Here is a 19,935-nt window from a genome sequence, read left to right on the forward strand (position 1 = left end):
AAGTGAAAATATGCAATATCTCCCTTAATAGTAGTCGGGAAATTTTGAAAAAAATATGGTAGGTACTTCTAGCAAAGGTGCATCATATATCCTCCGGGTTTTTGATTTGACCTCCTTTTCAAGGTCACAGAGGTCAAATGGTGTAAATTGGCCGTTAGGATGTAACGATGGCACGTTTCTAAACTGCAATGACTATTGATACCAAATTTGGTACACATTTACCCCTTAGTCAGGTGATCTCAGGGACCAAAGTTTGGTCCAATATAATTCACCACTTGACCACCAGGGGGCAAAATCCAAAAACCTTAAAAATGTGATTATTCTTTAACTTCTTGCTCGATTGCCACCAATTTGATATCATGGGTACATCTAATCACCATACAGTATATGTCACACAAGTTTTTAATTTGACCTTCTTGTCAAGGTCACAGAGGTCAAATGGCATAAATTCGCCGTCAGGCCGTAACTATGGCACGTTTCTTAACTGCAATGACTATTGATCACAAATTAAGTACACATGTACCCCTTGGTCAGGTGATCTCAGGTACCAAAGTTTGGTGCGATCTGATTTGCCGTTTGGCCTCCAGGGAGGGGGCCAAATCCTAAATTCTTCAAAATGCCATTATACCTAGTAATGACTTGCCCGATTGGCACCAATTTTATATCATAGGTACATCTAATTCTAACAACCATTCAATGTGTCACCCGGGTCTTCTTTGATTTGACCTACTTTTCAAGGTCACAGAGGTCGAATGTACTGTAAATTGGCCATTTTGGGGAAATTGTAATTGCTTGGACCTACATCAAACTTAACACTACATGACACAATACCATGCTCTTTATCCATCTTTCCTCCACATGAGGTGAGCACAATGGCCCTGGCCATTTCATCTCTAAAATCACAGGGGCAGCTGGGCTCTGACCTCTGTATTGTCTATTGACACTATTGACTGTAGTCTGTTGTCAGTGTTGACCAGGTCCAGGAAGCCCTATCCAGTTCAAATCCAACACGGCCGCCGACAGGGTGGTGGACGCTGGTATATTTTAGACAACAACTCGCTAATCTAGCACCCAAATGGGCCTTTGTCTGCAGAATAGCCGGGACAGTAGTAGCTCTGTACATTATGTACACTCTGTCCCTCTGTACATTATGTACACATTCCTATCATTTAGCACAGAGTGTCACTGAGTGTCCCTGCTATTCTGCAGTTGCTCACACAAATGTCATGAAACGATCAGGAAATGTGGAAAAATGAAAATGTCCTTATTTCATTTAGGGCCTATGACCATTAGCCTAGATTTTATTTTGATGACTTTAATGCATTTAAACCTGGTGGACGCTGTTAAGTATGACCCAAAATTACAGCTGCTGACACCTGAGAATCTGCAATTGAAGTGAAACTCTTTTTTCTGTCTCTTTGGGAAGGTGTAAATGCTGATGGCGACTCTAATCTCACTCTGATAGAAGATCCGCCTTCTTGGATCAACAAAATCCAACTATTTTCACCTGAGGGTCAAACTATTTTGGCCTAAAACTTATATTAATCGTCAACAAAATCGAACTATTTTCACCCGAGAGATGTCAAACAATTTTGGCCTAAAACTTGATGATATAAGGCCTTATTGTCAACAAAATCCAACTATTTTCACGTGAGAGAGGTTCAACTATTTTGGCCTGAAACTTGATGATCAATATTAATTGTCAACAAAATCCAACTATTTTCACCTGAGAGAGGTTCAACTATTTTGGCCTAAAACTTGATGATCAATATTAATCGTCAACAAAATCCACCTATTTTCACGTGAGAGAGGGTCAAACTATTTTGGCCTAAAACTTGATGATCAATATTAATCGTCAACAAAATCCACCTATTTTCACGTGAGAGAGGGTCAAACTATTTTGGCCTAAAACTTGATGATCAATATTAATCGTCAACAAAATACACCTATTTTCACGTGAGAGAGGTTCAAATATTTTGGCCTAAAGCTTGATGATCAATATTAATTGTCAACAAAATCCACCTATTTTCACGTGAGAGAGGTTCAACTATTTTGGCCTAAATCTTGATGATCAATATTAATCGTCAACAAAATCGAACTATTTTCACCTGAGGGTCAAACTATTTTGGCCTAAAACTTGATGATCAATATTAATCGTCAACAAAATCCACCTATTTTCACGTGAGAGAGGTTCAACTATTTTGGCCTAAAACTTGATGATCAATATTAATCGTCAACAAAATCCACCTATTTTCACGTGAGAGAGGGTCAAACTATTTTGGCCTAAAACTTGATGATCAATATTAATCGTCAACAAAATCCACCTATTTTCACGTGAGAGAGGGTCAAACTATTTTGGCCTAAAACTTGATGATCAATATTAATCGTCAACAAAATCCACCTATTTTCACGTGAGAGAGGTTCAACTATTTTGGCCTAAAACTTGATGATCAATATTAATTGTCAACAAAATCCACCTATTTTCACGTGAGAGAGGTTCAACTATTTTGGCCTAAAACTTGATGATCAATATTAATCGTCAACAAAATCGAACTATTTTCACCCGAGAGATGTCAAACAATTTTGGCCTAAAACTTGATGATATAAGGCCTTATTGTCAACAAAATCCACCTATTTTCACGTGAGAGAGGTTCAACTATTTTGGCCTAAAACTTGATGATCAATATTAATTGTCAACAAAATCCAACTATTTTCGCCTGAGACTGAGAGGTCAAACTATTTTGGCCTTAAACTTGATGATATTAAGCTTTGCATTCTTAATCTTATATTGTTTCAGCACTTTTTAATTTGCATCAAATTACAATATTCGGCCATTATATTGACGTTTTGAAATCTTTTTCGACCCTGTTTACATTGTCTTAGGAAAAGTATAGGCTTGACTAGTTTGGGGTGAGTCTCCACTCGCTTTTCAGAGAAAAGTGAGTCCCAAAGGTGAATTGTTATGACAGGAGGTGAATCCGCTCCTGGTGATTTCCATGAGACAGGTGAATCTATGACTGGTTCCCAACCTCAGGGATTTGCTGGACTGGCGAGTTAACGTCGAGTGCCTGAGGAGGGGGGTCCGGGCATAAACTTGATAGCTGCATTAAAACAATGAAATGTCAAATGAAGCCGGCGGCTATTTCTTGCACCGGTACGTCAGTACTAGATAAACTGTAAAACACATGGTAAACTTACAATGCCTGTGATTCACAGGCATTGTAAGTTTGAAAAATAATAAATAATAAATTTCTGCCATTTTGAAAAGCACTTTTCACAGAAATTTATTTGCGCAAACCGTTTATTGAGTCTTTGGCATGGGAACTGGTCTTGAAACATCTCAGTTGTAATCTATTGTTTTTGATATGTCATCCGATCTGAAGCGTATTCAGATCTCGATAATAATTTTGGGCAAGTTGGGGTTCCTGGCCACAACTGTCATGACTGTCAACCCAATGTTCGTCTAATCTTTTGATTTCACCACGTTCTTTTTCTAGATGGATCCAGCATTGCTGAAGGAGAGAGAAGCTTTCAAAAAGAGGGCGCTAGCACAACCATCAGTCGAAAAGAGAAAGGCCCAGAAAAGAACTGAAAATGATCGCAGTACTAAGAAGGCACGGCCAGCGCCAAAACCTAAAGGTAAGCACCCTACCCTTGCAAGCCTCATACTTACTTAGGGCTCTTCGTCCCTAGTGGCACATAATGCCACAACACAACCTCCAGCCTTTTCAGTCTCTTGCTGCCCGTTGTGCCTCGTCCCATGTCAGCCCCATGAGTTTCAGCTCCACTGACATAGTCCCTACTCCATTTGACTTTGGGCCAGCCTCGTTTGTTCTTTCCCTGGGGGGCTCAAATGCAGGGCAGTCTTTGGTATGCTGCTTGGATTCATCCAGAGGACATGTCTAAGCCATCAAAGTCTGCAGCATCCGATTACGTCGGCAACGTTAGAACTCTAGATCTGCGTCAGCTGACGGATCGGAGAGCTTCATTAGAGATTATCCTTGGCCAGAACACTTGGCAGATCCATCGCAGACACCTGTTTGAAAGCCTCATAGCCTAGTGGTTGATAAAAGTACTGTGGGTTACCACGCAATTCGGCCCAGATTCGGAACCAAGGATTTGTGTTCTTGATGAACCGTTGTAGATTTAAGGAACTAATATTCCTGACTCTTCACAGTCATTCGAATAAGACTTGACAAAACACCCGAGTGAGAATATTTCGTTATCATAATGGATAATGTAGCCTTTATCATTCGATATTTCATTTGAGATGTTTTAGAATAGAAATTGATACCTCACTGTCGGTATTGATTGTCTCACAAAAACCGCTCGGATGGAGCTTAAATATTGGCTATGGTTTTGGTCTACATTTTAGCTCCAACCTCGCGGTTTTGGTGAGACAATCAATACCGTCAGTTCGGTATCAATTCCTTGAAGCCAAAGCTCCTAGTATCTGGTGTTTACGCCAGGGCAAGTTAAAGTCCCCACCAAGTGAGAAACATGAGTAGCTGGCGTGGACTCCCCTCCTTTGGCCAAAAGACCGGGGGCATAATGGTCAGTACGATTGCCGCGTCCCAGTGTTAACCAGTCCAATCAGAACATCAAGATTCAAACAGACTCGAAGGCTTCGGGAGTTAAAACTGGCTGTGAAAGAATTTTGAAGGCCAAGTTTGCATTAAAGATTAAGCCTAATGATTTTCATAGCTTTGCTCGTTGGCCAAAAACAGCAAAGTTTTTGAGTGGCTGTTTTAGTTTTGGTCTAATTGCAGCTGAAAATGTTTATGAGTTGAGCCTTTCAGTGAGTTTACTGTTTTATTCATTTCAGCTGATTTTAACTACAAAGCAATGCAAGGAAGTTCACAGTTTAAGTTTGGAATATTGGCAAAAATAGTTAAATATATGAAGGTAAGATAAGAATACTAAGAGCAAACGCTCAGGAAGGGGAAGAAAGGAAAAGGATATCGTGATGTGATTTTGGGCTGCACTCACCCTGTTTCTGCCCCTCTCATGTTCGAATTTGCTCACAATGAAAAACAAATCCCCATCTGATACTAGCTCATATAGGCCAATAGAACTTCAGGTGACTTCTTCAATCATAAAATTAACGCGATTTTGGAAGAATATCTTATTTTCCTCTCCATCGGAAAAATAGAAGTTGTCCTTTAAAGAAATCAATCAGCAGCAGCTAGGTAGGTTAGAAAAAGCTACACAAAGTCCTCAATAGGGGTCCCTCCAATCTCATCGTACGTCAAAACTATTCACGCTTGTGCGAGGAATGTTATAGTGCTGTGTCGAACATTACTGGAATTATTGGAATTCGGGAATACCAGACGACCTGGAATCCTGACTTGGCACTTAATGCCGGGAATTCAGGATTTTGAATCAGCAGAGTTTGCCCTGATGACGCCAGCGTTGACACTGATGAAACATAGGCCTACCCGATATGAGTTGTTTTTCTCAGTGATTCATTCCTAACTTATTGAAACGTTCCTAGAGATTGCATTGTCAAACTCGTGTATCGTCCGCTTTTAATATTTCAGCAACGGCATTAACAGGGAGACACTTATCCATTATCAATTGATGACATTCTTGACGAAACAAATCAACTTGATGTCGGAGCACGGCATAAACAATGGCTGTCGACCGAGGTAGGTTGTTTCCTCCCACTGTTCACCCTCCTCCAAACTCACTTTATCCCTGGTACCATCAAGGCAAGACCAATATACTGATATTTGATGAAATATGGCTATTGACCGAGGTAGGTTTCCTCCCACTGTTCACCCTCCTCCAAACTCACTTTATCCCTGGTACCATCAGGGTAAGACCAATATACTGATATTTGATGAAATATGGCTATTGACTGAGGTAGGTTTCCTCCCACTGTTCACCCTCCTCCAAACTCACCTTATCCCTGGTACCATCAGGGCAAGACCAATATACTGATATTTGATGAAATATGGCTATTGACTGAGGTAGGTTTCCTCCCACTGATCACCCTCCTCCAAACTCACTTTATCCCTGGTACCATCAGGGCAAGACCATTATACTGATATTTGATGAAATATGGCTATTGACCGAGGTAGGTTTCCTCCCACTGTTCACCCTCCTCCAAACTCACTTTATCCCTGGTACCATCAGGGCAAGACCAATATACTGATATTTGATGAAATATGGCTATTGACTGAGGTAGGTTTCCTCCCACTGATCACCCTCCTCCAAACTCACTTTATCCCTGGTACCATCAGGGTAAGACCAATATACTGATATTTGATGAAATATGGCTATTGACCGAGGGAGGTTTCCTCCCACTGTTCACCCTCCTCCAAACTCACTTTATCCCTGGTACCATCCGGGCAAGACCAATATACTGATATTTGATGTACTATGGCTATCGACTGAGGTAGGTTGTTTCCTCCCACTGTTCACCCTCCTCCAAACTCACTTTATCCCCGGTACAATCAGGGCAAGACCAATATACTGATATTTGATGAAATATGGCTATCGACCGAGGTAGGTTGTTTCCTCCCACTGTTCATCCTCCTCCAAACTCACTTTATCCCTGGTACCATCAGGGCAAGACCAATATACTGATATTTGATGAAATATGGCTATCGACCGAGGTAGGTTGTTTCCTCCCACTATTCACCCTCCTCCAAACTCACTTTATCCCTGGTACCATCAGGGCAAGACCAATATACTGATATTTGATGAAATTCTTGTTGAGACCAACCAATGTTATGTCACCCTCACCCTGCACACCACCCCTCCCTTGGGTCATCTTCTGCATCTCATGAGGATAAGGGCCATCCATTGAGTATGTACGTACTGAGCGAGGAGACGGTTTAGGAATTTTGGGGAAAATGCGTACAGGTGTAAATTTTGTCCAAATTGTGTGTACAAGGGGAGGGGTCTCAAAATCCGAAGTTTGATGCGTACATACAGTGGAACCTCCCTTAGCGGACACCTCTCTATTAAGGACACTAGTTTTGGTCCCAATTTGGTAGTTTCTATTCAATTTGACCTCTCTGATCAGGACACCTCTCTATAAAGGCCAGCACTTGCCAGTCCCGAAGGTGTCCTTAATAGAGAGGTTCTACTGTACTTAATGGATGGCCCCATTCTGGTATCAAGAGCCTTTCGAATCCAGCACCCAAAATATGATTCTGGGCCAGATGACCATCCATGAGCATGAATGTAGTATAGGACTGAAAAGCCTGTAAGACCTGGGTACAAGGTATTTTTAAAGTGGTCTGCATCCACAAACTGTGCGTGATATAACGCTGAAAATGCGGGATATTGATGATAGATACATGATCTGATAGATGTTAAAGCGAAATGTTTATATCAATACTGGTTTGGCAGTAATTCTTCAAAACACCACGAAAATGATATTTCCTCTCAATCAACTAGACTTTGATGTTTTCACCCCAAATCTTGGTTCAGTACTCAGACTGACATTGTCTTCCATGTCATCAAGAAAAATTTCAAAAAATGTTGATATTTTGAGAACATGTCCAAGTTGTCATTTTGCGATATTTGGAAGAATAAATGGTTAATTAGCGTTGATATCGATATCTCACTTAGCATCAATCAGATTATGTATCTATCATCATTACGTTCCAAAATTTTCAGCAACATAGTGGAAGAGTTTTGGCTCCACTTGCCACTGTGCATGCGCATGGTGAATCTCTTTTCACCAGGAAAAAACTGAAGCTATTGCAGTGGAACCTCCCTTAGCGGACACCTCTCTATTAAGGATAACCTCTCTATTAAGGACAACCTCTCTATTAAGGATAACCTCTCTATTAAGGACAACCTCTCTATTAAGGACACTAGTTTTGGTCCCAAATTGGTACTTTCCATTCAATTTGACCTCTCTAATCAGGACACCCCTCTATTAAGGACATCACTTGTCAGTCCCGATGGTGTCCTTAATAGAGAAGTTCTACTGTACTTCAGTGTCAGATAGGGACCTGGAATATAAAGTGCCATCTTGTTTGCTGATCAAAATCTGAACCTCTCTAATGTCTCCTAACCCTTGTAGGCCCTCGTCAACAATCCCAAAATCAACATCGTCGATGACAATAAGTTTGTCTTCCGCCCGAAGTATAACATCCGAGACCGGAGGGGGTTAATGCGATTGCTGGAGCGGAACGACCTGAAAGGATTGGGCGGTGTTTTGATGGACGACGTCGAAGAGGCTGTGCCGAAATGTGGGCGAGTTATTCAGGTAGGCGCCGAGCCGACACGAGTGTCCTCTTTAACGCTATAACACCTAGAGCCAGCGCAAGGGCTTATTCCCCCAGGTCCCGATGTTATTTTACCTGGAAATCATGTTTTTTTCTCCAGTGAGATCGACGGCGGTTGTCACCGGGCGCCTCCAGGTGTTATAGGGTTAAGAAACTCTCTAACAAGTTTATGCTGCAATAGACACCAACCTAGCATCTTCCATTGATGTCCATTTCAATATTACAAATTCAGTTTTTTTTTTGCAAACTTCTCTACAGGCTCATGCTGCACCCGAATGCCACCAACCTTAATTCGAATGCTCTATTAAATCACTGAGTTCAAGCATTAAGCATCAAGTTTATGCTGCAATAGACACCAACCTAGCATCTTCCATTGATGTCCATTTCAATATTACAAATTCAGTTTTTTTTTTGCAAACTTCTCTACAGGCTCATGCTGCACCCGAATGCCACCAACCTTAATTCGAATGCTCTATTAAATCACTGAGTTCAAGCATACCGTGCTATACATCCAAGCGAAGAGTCCATTTCTCAGTTATGCAGAGTACTTCATAACACTCGGGTATGTTTTTGTATCGCTATACACCAACAAGTTAAAATGTATGTTTGTTCATCCTGAATATGAAGGAGGCAATAATTGGTGGAGCCCCTGAAATAAGGCCCAGGTTTGATCCCCTTCTCAAGGAACAGTGTGGTCAACACTGCTTCCTACCCTGCAATAAGGCCCAGGTTTGATCCCCTTCTCAAGGAACAGTGTGGTCAACACTGCTTCCTACTCCGCAATAAGGCCCGGGTTTGATCCCCTTCTCAAGGAACTGTGTGGTCAACACTGCTTCCTACCCTGCAATAAGGCCCGGGTTTGATCCCCTTCTCAAGGAACTGTGTGGTCAACACTGCTTCCTACCCTGCAATAAGGCCCGGGTTTGATCCCCTTCTCAAGGAACTGTGTGGTCAACACAGCTTCCTACCCTGCAATAAGACCCGGGTTTGATCCCCTTCTCAAGGAACTGTGTGGTCAACATGGCTTCCTACCCTGCAATAAGGCCCGGGTTTGATCCCCTCCTCAAGGAACTGTGTGGTCAACACTGCTTCCTACCCTGCAATAAGGCCCGGGTTTGATCCCCTTCTCAAGGAACTGTGTGGTCAACACTGCTTCCTACCCTGCAATAAGGCCCGGGTTTGATCCCCTTCTCAAGGAACTGTGTGGTCAACACTGCTTCCTACCCTGCAATAAGGCCCGGGTTTGATCCCCTTCTCAAGGAACTGTGTGGTCAACACGGCTTCCTACCCTGCAATAAGGCCCGGGTTTGATCCCCTTCTCAAGGAACTGTGTGGTCAACACTGCTTCCTACCCTGCAATAAAGCCCGGGTTTGATCCCCTTCTCAAGGAACTGTGTGGTCAACACTGCTTCCTACCCTGCTACAAGGCCCGGGTTTGATCCCCTTCTCAAGGAACTGTGTGGTCACCACTGCTTCCTACCCTGCAATAAGGCCCGGGTTTGATCCCCTTCTCAAGGAACTGTGTGGTCAACACGGCTTCCTACCCTGCAATAAGGCCCGGGTTTGATCCCCTTCTCAAGGAACTGTGTGGTCAACACTGCTTCCTACCCTGCAATAAGGCCCGGGTTCGATCCCCTTCTCAAGGAACAGTGTGGTCAACACTGCTTCCTACCCTGCAATAAGGCCCGGGTTTGATCCCCTTCTCAAGGAACTGTGTGGTCAACACTGCTTCCTACCCTGCAATAAGGCCCGGGTTTGATCCCCTTCTCAAGGAACTGTGTGGTCAACACGGCTTCCTACCCTGCAATAAGACCCGGGTTTGATCCCCTTCTCAAGGAACTGTGTGGTCAACATGGCTTCCTACCCTGCAATAAGGCCCGGGTTTGATCCCCTTCTCAAGGAACTGTGTGGTCAACACTGCTTCCTACCCTGCAATAAGGCCCGGGTTTGATCCCCTTCTGAAGGAACTGTGTGGTCAACACTGCTTCCTACCCTGCAATAAGGGCCGGGTTTGATCCCCTTCTCAAGGAACTGTGTGGTCAACACGGCTTCCTACCCTGCAATAAGGCCCGGGTTTGATCCCCTTCTCAAGGAACTGTGTGGTCAACACTGCTTCCTACCCTTCAATAAGGCCCGGGTTTGATCCCCTTCTCAAGGAACTGTGTGGTCAACACGGCTTCCTACCCTGCAATAAGGCCCGGGTTTGATCCCCTTCTCAAGGAACTGTGTGGTCAACACTGCTTCCTACCCTGCAATAAAGCCCGGGTTTGATCCCCTTCTCAAGGAACTGTGTGGTCAACACTGCTTCCTACCCTGCTACAAGGCCCGGGTTTGATCCCCTTCTCAAGGAACTGTGTGGTCAACACTGCTTCCTACCCTGCAATAAGGCCCGGGTTTGATCCCCTTCTCAAGGAACTGTGTGGTCAACACGGCTTCCTACCCTGCAATAAGGCCCGGGTTTGATCCCCTTCTCAAGGAACTGTGTGGTCAACACTGCTTCCTACCCTGCAATAAGGCCCGGGTTTGATCCCCTTCTCAAGGAACAGTGTGGTCAACACTGCTTCCTACCCTGAAATAAGGCCCAGGTTTGATCCCCTTCTCAAGGAACTGTGTGGTCAACACTGCTTCCTACTCCGCAATAAGAACCTGGTTTGATCCCCTTCTCAAGGAACTGTGTGGTCAACACTGCTTCCTACCCTGCAATAAGGCCCGGGTTTGATCCCCTTCTCAAGGAACTGTGTGGTCAACACTGCTTACTACCCTGCAATAGATCCGGGTTTGATCCCCTTCTCAAGGAACTGTGTGGTCAACACTGCTTCCTACCCTGCAATAAGGCCTGGGTTTGATCCCCTTCTCAAGGAACTGTGTGGTCAACACTGCTTCCTACCCTGCTACAAGGCCCGGGTTTGATCCCCATCTCAAGAAACTGTGTGGTCAACACTGCTTCCTACCCTGCAATAAGGCCCGGGTTTGATCCCCTTCTCAAGGAACTGTGTGGTCAACACTGCTTCCTACCCTGCAATAAGGCCTGGGTTTGATCCCCTTCTCAAGGAACTGTGTGGTCAACACTGCTTCCTACCCCGCAATAAGGCCCGGGTTTGATCCCCTTCTCAAGGAACTTTGTGGTCAACACTGCTTCCTACCCCGCAATAAGGCCCGGGTTTGATCCCCTTCTCAAGGAACTGTGTGGTCAACACTGCTTCCTACCCTGCAATAAGGCCCGGGTTTGATCCCCTTCTCAAGGAACTGTGTGGTCAACACTGCTTACTACCCTGCAATAGATCCGGGTTTGATCCCCTTCTGAAGGAACTGTGTGGTCAACACTGCTTCCTACCCTGCAATAAGACCCTGGTTTGATCCCCTTCTCAAGGAACTGTGTGGTCAACACTGCTTCCTACCCTGGAATAAGGCCCGGGTTTGATCCCCTTCTCAAGGAACTGTGTGGTTAACACTGCTTCCTACCCTGCAATAAGGCCTGGGTTTGATCCCCTTCTCAAGGAACTGTGTGGTCAACACTGCTTCCTACCCCGCAATAAGGCCCGGGTTTGATCCCCTTCTCAAGGAACTGTGTGGTCAACACTGCTTCCTACCCCGCAATAAGGCCCGGGTTTGATCCCCTTCTCAAGGAACTGTGTGGTCAACACTGCTTACTACCCTGCAATAGATCCGGGTTTGATCACCTTCTGAAGGAACTGTGTGGTCAACACTGCTTCCTACCCTGCTACAAGGCCCGGGTTTGATCCCCATCTCAAGAAACTGTGTGGTCAACACTGCTTCCTACCCTGCAATAAGGCCCGGGTTTGATCCCCTTCTCAAGGAACTGTGTGGTCAACACTGCTTCCTACCCTGCAATAAGGCCTGGGTTTGATCCCCTTCTCAAGGAACTGTGTGGTCAACACGGCTTCCTACCCTGCAATAAGGCCTGGGTTTGATCCCCTTCTCAAGGAACTGTGTGGTCAACACTGCTTCCTACCCTGCAATAAGGCCCGGGTTCGATCCCCTTCTCAAGGAACTGTGTGGTCAACACTGCTTCCTACCCTGCAATAAGGCCTGGGTTTGATCCCCTTCTCAAGGAACTGTGTGGTCAACACTGCTTCCTACCCTGCAATAAGGCCCGGGTTTGATCCCCTTCTCAAGGAACTGTGTGGTCAACACTGCTTCCTACCCTGCAATAAGGCCTGGGTTTGATCCCCTTCTCAAGGAACTGTGTGGTCAACACGGCTTCCTACCCTGCAATAAGGCCTGGGTTTGATCCCCTTCTCAAGGAACTGTGTGGTCAACACTGCTTCCTACCCTGCAATAAGGCCCGGGTTCGATCCCCTTCTCAAGGAACGGTGTGGTCAACACTGCTTCCTACCCTGCAATAAGGCCCGGGTTCGATCCCCTTCTCAAGGAACGGTGTGGTCAACACTGCTTCCTACCCCGCAATAAGGCCCGGGTTTGATCCCCTTCTCAAGGAACTGTGACCGATGGGACTGGTCATCTGTGGCCGTGGTGGGGTAAAGGAAGGAAGAACTGCAAATATAGTGGTTTGAAATGTATGATAACAGCTCTTGGCATAAGGTATAACCCTTAAAGCGCTGAATTAACAAAATCATATTACCCCTGAGCGCCGAATTAACCGAGCATTTTTGAAAATGATTAATAACAACGTTATTTTTGTTACAAACACCATGGAATGTACTGATGATTTTATACAAATGGTAATTCCCGTCGATTTTTGTGACATTTCCCGCCAAAATTTACTAATTAGGGGTTAATTAGTGCAAATACCCATAATCAACAAAAATATGGCCAGAACATACCTCCATCAGCTTTTTATACCTCCCTTGGTATTTTAATATGAAGTCTGGGTCTAAATACATCGTTTCCATCCGATTCCTGGTCGAAGCATCCGTCTAATTAGTCGTAGCAGCGCTAATTACTCCTGATGACGTCATTCCCGCGAAAATGGGGCTTCATGTTTTTGATAAAATACTCAAAAGCTTGTATAGAAACTTGAAATTTGTTCGATGCCATTTTGTGCTAAGCATCACTGTCGAAGTACCAAAGAGCGTACATGCACACTCACTGCCATCTCTTAGCAGACAGGTGGAACTAAATGTCTGCTGTCGACGATCGTCGCCTCTGGCGCTTTCCCCCTTATGTCGACGATCGTCGCCTCTGGCGCTTTAAGGGATAAATGGACTGGCATTGAGCGATAGGGGTCAAGCCCTGAGAAGGCCTTGAATTACATAAGTTGGAATAAAGGAGAGAATGAGAAGAACTAGATTGTGCTGCCATCTAACTTTATGCAGCACAACTACAATGCAAATAATTTAAAGGGATACTATAACTTATAGTATCCCTTTAAATTATCTTATAGTATAAGATTCTCCAACAGAACATTCCTGGCTCAGCACAAAACCTACAATGTATGAAATACGTGAGGGTCTGTCGGATGAGACTGATAGCCGTGGTCCCTTGTACCTGAGTGCCTATGCCAGGACAAGTAAAAGATCCCACATAGGTTGACAGTAGCCTTCAGTGGACTCCAACTCTCCTGCAGAGATCCAATAGGGTAATGACGCTGGTATTGTTATGATATTGGACTGTGGCTTCATAGGGTATTGGTACGATGCTCTTGACATCAGTGACAAGGCTTGCTCAAAATACAATAGGTTTTTGATCACTTTTAACCAAATTATGATATTTTTCCAGGAAGAGTTAACAGGAGGTAAAGACAGTCAATGAGTTTCACACTGCAATCTCTTGGACAGTTGTCTAAGCTTCTTTGAACGTGCTGGTTGGCTGGTTGGAAGAATGCGTTTTAAAACTTATATGCAGTGGTACCTCCCTTAGCGGACACCTTTCTATAAGGGACAACCTCTCTATTAAGGACACCTCTCTATTAAGGACACTAACTTTGGTCCCAAATTGATTGTTTCCATTCAATTTGACCTCTCTAATCAGGACACCTCTCTATTAAGGACACTAGCTTTGGTCCCAAATTGGTTGTTTCCATTCAATTTGACCTCTCTAATCTGAACACCTCTCTATTAAGGACACTAGGTTTTGTCCCAAATTGGTTGTTTCCATTCAATTTGACCTCTCTAATCAGGACACCTCTCTACTTAGTACTTGTCAGTCCTGAGGGTGTCCTTAATAGAGAGGTTCTACTTTGGATTGTCTAAACTTCACTTGATCTTGCGCATTGATAAAGTAGTCTGAATTCTTAACTCCTTAAAAAGTTCAGCAAGTTCCATCAGGCTGATCTTGTCAAATTTCCGAGAGCTGGCTTGCAAAAATAGGAGGACGACGCATGTTTGAAGTAATGACATCACAATGCATTACATACTGTGTTGAAATCTAACGTCGTACACGACATAAGGTCATTAAGGTCACGACATTAGGTCATGAAGGTCATGTATAGGGATGAACTGGACAAACATTTAGAAGGACCAGAGGGGGTGGTACTTTCTTACTTTCTACCATAATTACTCCTGAATTGAAAGCCTGTTCAATCTCACTTTCTACCACAATTTCTCATGAATTGAAAGCCTGTTCAATCTTACTTTCTACCACAATTTCTCATGAATTGAAAGCCTGTTAAATCTTACTTTCTTCCACAATTTGTCATGAATTGAAAGCCTGTTCAGTCTTACTTTCTATCACAATTTCTCATGAATTGAAAGCCTGTTCAATCTTACTTTCTACCACAATTTCTCATGAATTGAAAGCCTGTTAAATCTTACTTTCTTCCACAATTTGTCATGAATTGAAAGCCTGTTCAGTCTTACTTTCTATCACAATTTCTCATGAATTGAAAGACTGCTCAATCTTACTTTCTACAGCAATTGGGCAGCCAAATCACCAAAATCACGCGACCCGCCGATAAAAAAGAAATCCTCTTCTACAACGATAAGAGCTTTGACTTCACAGTTGACGAGGGTAAGGACACTCTAATTGCTCAGTGGTTCTCATTTGCATAGGAAAGCTTTGGGTTTTCAAAGTACTATGAGTCTGATATCAAGTACAGTTTGTTTGCTTGTTTTTTCCAACTACAGTAGAGGTTGTCATCTAGTTTAGAATGTTTTATCCCCGCACTGTCCTGAAACCTTTCATGACTTTGATGAGCTTCCATTTTTTGAGAAGTTTTACTTGTGGCACTATAAAATACAATGAAGACAACAGTGTAGGCCTTTCACTACAAGACTACAATGCCCTTTCAAAATGTTCTGCTTTTTATTCAGAATTTATAAAATTATGGCGAGGCGTGTCCGTAGATGGGGTAGATGAAAATAAGATAGATGAGTACCTGGACCAGCGGGGAATCACTACCATGCAGGACGTCGGAGCTAAAACAGCAGTAAGTTCCAATGGGTGGTCCATAACTGATGGAACAGCCCTGATGTATTGTTATGTAATGGTACGTGTATGCGGCAAGGCCGTTCCAAGGTATGAACTGCAGCCTGTGGCAAAGGTTGCGGTAGCTTCAATGGGTGGTGTATAATTGATGGAACAGCCCTGATGTATTCTTATGTAATGCTGTGTATGCCGCAAGGCTGTTCCAAGGAATGAACTGCATCCGATGGCAAAGGTTGCGGTGAGCTTCAATGGGTGGTGTATAACTGATGGAACGGCCCTGATGTATTGATATGTAATGCTGTGTATACCGCAAGGCTGTTCTGAGAAATTTGTGTCCCCCACAGTCATTGATGAAAATGTACACCCACACTCACTGCTCACTCTCGCAACTTGACAGTTCTATCTATGACTCCAGCTCCTCCCTCTGGGAGCTGGAGTCAGTATTGTTTTCGCTCAGGTTTCTCGTCCAATCATGTGACCTCTCCAACACTCGATAATGCACTCTTTTCGTCCACGTTTTAGGCCAATCTTCGGCATGAACATGAAATCTAATAAGCGCAGTACTTAAATCAGATGTTTCTCTCGCCTTGAAAACATTCCTGGGTAAAATCCATTGAGATTAGCCGAGTTAATCTACTTTTTCCGTGCTTAAAATCTCTGCCGCTGAATTCTATAAATAGAAACTATTAACATCGCGGCAGTGTGGTTCCCATTGTGCGCCCTCCCACTTCACACCATGTCGGGAGCTTTTACGGGGAGGGAGGGCGTGCGGTAAGAAGAATGGCCAAAATGACGTCACGTTTTCCTGGCAATGCCTCTTGCCAGACCAGTCAAGCATTGGCATCTTTAATTCAGACAACGTTAGAAATAAAAAAACGAATATGTTAATTTGCCAAAGTAAAAGCAGATTTCACCACTAACCAGTCAAATCGGAATACAACGGCGCAAAATGTTCTCGCTTTCCTCCTGCTAAAAAAACCTTGTTCCCACACTCCTATTTTAATTTATGCCCAGGAATATGATATGAACTGTTTTCACTTGTTTGTAATTAAATGGTATTCATATAATGAGATCAATAGTAGTGTTCCTTCAACCACCAGCTAGAGTACACGATACAAAGCCACTCAACACTTCTTCTCCATGAACAGATCCCATCGTTCAACTAGTCTTCTGTCCCCAGTCGCCTCACGGACATTCAGGTTCCCATAATCAAGACCAATTCTTACGATATCGCCCTCAAAACAACCCTGGAGTCATGAATTCACAGGTGCTCCTGTGAAATCTCAGTTCTAGTTTGTAGTTGACGTCACTAGTTTCTATGCGCTGTGGGAGGTAGTTAGTCTTTCCACAGCCGGCCAGTGGGAGGGGCTGCCTCCTATAGATCCACCGCCAAAGCTGGTGTTATGGTCAGAGTGTCCGTCACTGCTCACTGTTCTACTTTGTAGTTGACGTCACTAGTTTCTATGCGCTGTGATAGGTAGTTAGCCTTTCCACAGCCGGCCAGTGGGAGGGGCTGCCTCCTATAGATCCACCGCCAAAGCTGGTGTTATGTTCAAAGTGTCCGTCACTGCTCACTGTTCTATTTTGTAGTTGATGTCACTAGTTTCTATGCGCTGTGGGAGGTAGTTAACCTTTCCACAGCCGGCCAGTGGGAGGGGCTGCCTCCTATAGATCCACCGCCAAAGCTGGTGTTATGATCAGAGTGTCCGTCACTGCTCACTGTTCTATTTTGTAGTTGATGTCACTAGTTTCTATGCGCTGTGAGAGGCAGTTAGCCTTTCCACAGCCGGCCAGTGGGAGGGGCTGCCTCCTATAGATCCACAGCCAAAGCTGGTGTTATGATTTGAGTGTCCTTCTCTCGTGCTCGCTACCATCACCTGGTTGGAGAGCACAGTCTAACCAGGTGGTGTCCGTCCGCAAAAATCATTATAAGAGATCCGCTTCAGTACGATACTACCAGTGGCGGCACATGGTGGCAGACAGAGGTATTATCCTCCTGGTCAGGTGATCACCAGGCCCAAGTCATCCCTTTAACCCACCCCTTCCATTACTGATAATGTCTTCCTCTGTTTCAGGCTCCAGTACAGAAACGAAAACGAAAAGGTGGCAATCGAAAAAAGACATTCAAATCACATAACGACCATTTAGGAAACTTGTTAGAAGACTATTCAAACGTGGACAAGTGAGACAGTTATCAATTTTGTAAGGACTTGGGTGATTGGCTGAAGTAATTCAGAAATGAGTTAGGTCGGGTCTGATTGGTTGGAATTCTGCTGAAGAGTTTTATGGAGAAAGGTGTCTGCCGTGAATATATGCGTTGCCAAAAAGGTGGAAATCGTTATGACTGTCCGGTTGCATGCATCACTTGATTGACATCGATGTTCAAAGTTTAATGGAGAACACGGTCGCTGACAAACCATGTCCTTAAGCATGTTAAAGGGACAACTTGGGCATGAGATATGTTGGTTTTTTCATTACAAAAATGGCTTCCAGCAGGAGCGTGATTTCTCCAAACAGGATAATTGAAAAGTCATTGAACTCCAATAACAAATGCACAAGAACGGGGTGTAAATTTAGGCCTGTTTGAAATTCGCAAGCCATGCCCAGAACTGCCTTCCAACACTGGTGAAAATCGTTATCAGAGAACGGCATCAGTGTAATACTACCAGTGGTGACGCATGGTGTCAAGCTGGCACATTTTCCTCCTGGCCAGGTAATTCCCAGGTTGTCCCTTTAATAAGATTGAGCTCGGGGCACGGCCGCTCTTGATTGGTTCCTAATTTTCATTTGCTCTGAAACGGTATTTGGCACTAAATTTCTAGGAAGCCACGCCCCCACAAACCTCAACCAATGAAATCGCAGAAAAACAACAACAAACCTGAACACGTTGGGGTATCGCGGCTGACTTTTGTTAAGAAGTAGCGTAAACTACATTCTCTGTTCGCAATAGTATTTAACCTGGTTGACCAAATTTGTAAAGTCATTCATTGAAAAAGTACCAATTGTACGAAATGTCTGAATAGACTGGAATCGTTGCATTTGTTTATTTAAACCCACACTGAAACGGTATTTGGGCAATTTGTTTTGTAGAAGGAAACCAGCGCACCCGGAGGAAACGAAAACAAAACTTGTTGAATTAGACCGAAAGGTTGCGCAAACCTGTCTCAGTAAAAGTTTGAAAGATACTTGGTTCAAAAGATGTGTATGGGGATGTTTTTCGAAATGAATCAAATAAAACGTTTTTGTTGTTCGAAGTCTGTTTTCTGTTATTTTGTCGAAAGTGTTGTTGGCGTTCATCACTGCTCTGGCAACCCTTTCACTGTCGGCTGCCTAGCTGTCAAGTCTACAGTGTAACATCTAAGCAAACACTCTCTATTAGGGAAACCTCTCTCTATTAAAGTGATGTCGTTCGATCTATAGAATGGCCATCGTGCCCCTCAGTCAGTATCAAAGCAATAATGCCCCATCAAGTCTTGCGCGAGTTTTCGAATGGAAGCCTCTTGTGGGCCAATTGTTCACATGTTCATCTTGATAATTGACGGCCTGGTGAAACCACGCGCCTCCCGGCAAGATCTCGTGAAAACGTAACTACAATCCAACCTTGCGTCAGGAATTGGCGGAGGCGTGCAACAACTTGGGACGAGGCTGGATAATTGATCTGCGCTGGACTTGTAAACAGGAAATGGGGGTGTGCACTTTCACCAGTAGGCTAAAATGCTGGTCGTGATCAACCCCTTTTTCCCCACTCCGCAGGACTCCTCTATATTAAGGACAGAATATGTTAGTCTGAAGGGTGTCCTAAATAGAGGGGTTTTACTGTATTTTTCTTCGACCGGGCACTGGAGATGCTCTCTGAAGTTCTCCAAGGAGTATTCTCCTCAAAGGCAGGGTGAGCATTTTTTTCGAGAAAATTCTTCTTTGTCAGGTATGATTCTCCAGGGACAGCTCGGAATACAACTCTCCTTTAGCAGGGGACTTTGAGGCCTTCTTCTCCAGGGAGTATTCTCCTCCAAGGCAGGGTGAGCATTTTCTTCGAGAAAATTCTTCTTTGTCAGGTGTTTGTATTTGGAGGTGTGGTCCTCCAGGGACAGCTCGGAATTCAACTCTCCTTTAGCAGGGGACTTTGAGGCCTTCATCTCCAGGGAGTATTCTCCTCCAAGGCAGGGTGAGCATTTTCTTCGAGAAAATTCTTCTTTGTCAGGTGTTTGTATTTGGAGGTATGATTCTCCAGGGACAGCTCGGATTACACCTCTCCTTTAGCAGGGGACTTTAAGGCCTTCATCTCCAGGGAGTATTCCTCCTCCAAGGCAGGATAAGTATTTTTACATGCTACTACGGT

At 44.1% G+C, this 19,935-nt stretch overlaps 1 pseudogene; it reads left to right on the top strand.

The window, feature by feature from the left end:
• Positions 1 to 2,714: 2,714 nt before the first annotated feature.
• LOC135499105 (transcription initiation factor IIE subunit beta-like) lies at positions 2,715 to 18,850 on the top strand (annotated as a pseudogene).
• Positions 18,851 to 19,935: the final 1,085 nt, after the last annotated feature.

The sequence above is a fragment of the Lineus longissimus genome, chromosome 14, assembly GCF_910592395.1.
Source record: "Lineus longissimus chromosome 14, tnLinLong1.2, whole genome shotgun sequence".
NCBI classification, from domain to species: domain Eukaryota; kingdom Metazoa; phylum Nemertea; class Pilidiophora; order Heteronemertea; family Lineidae; genus Lineus; species Lineus longissimus.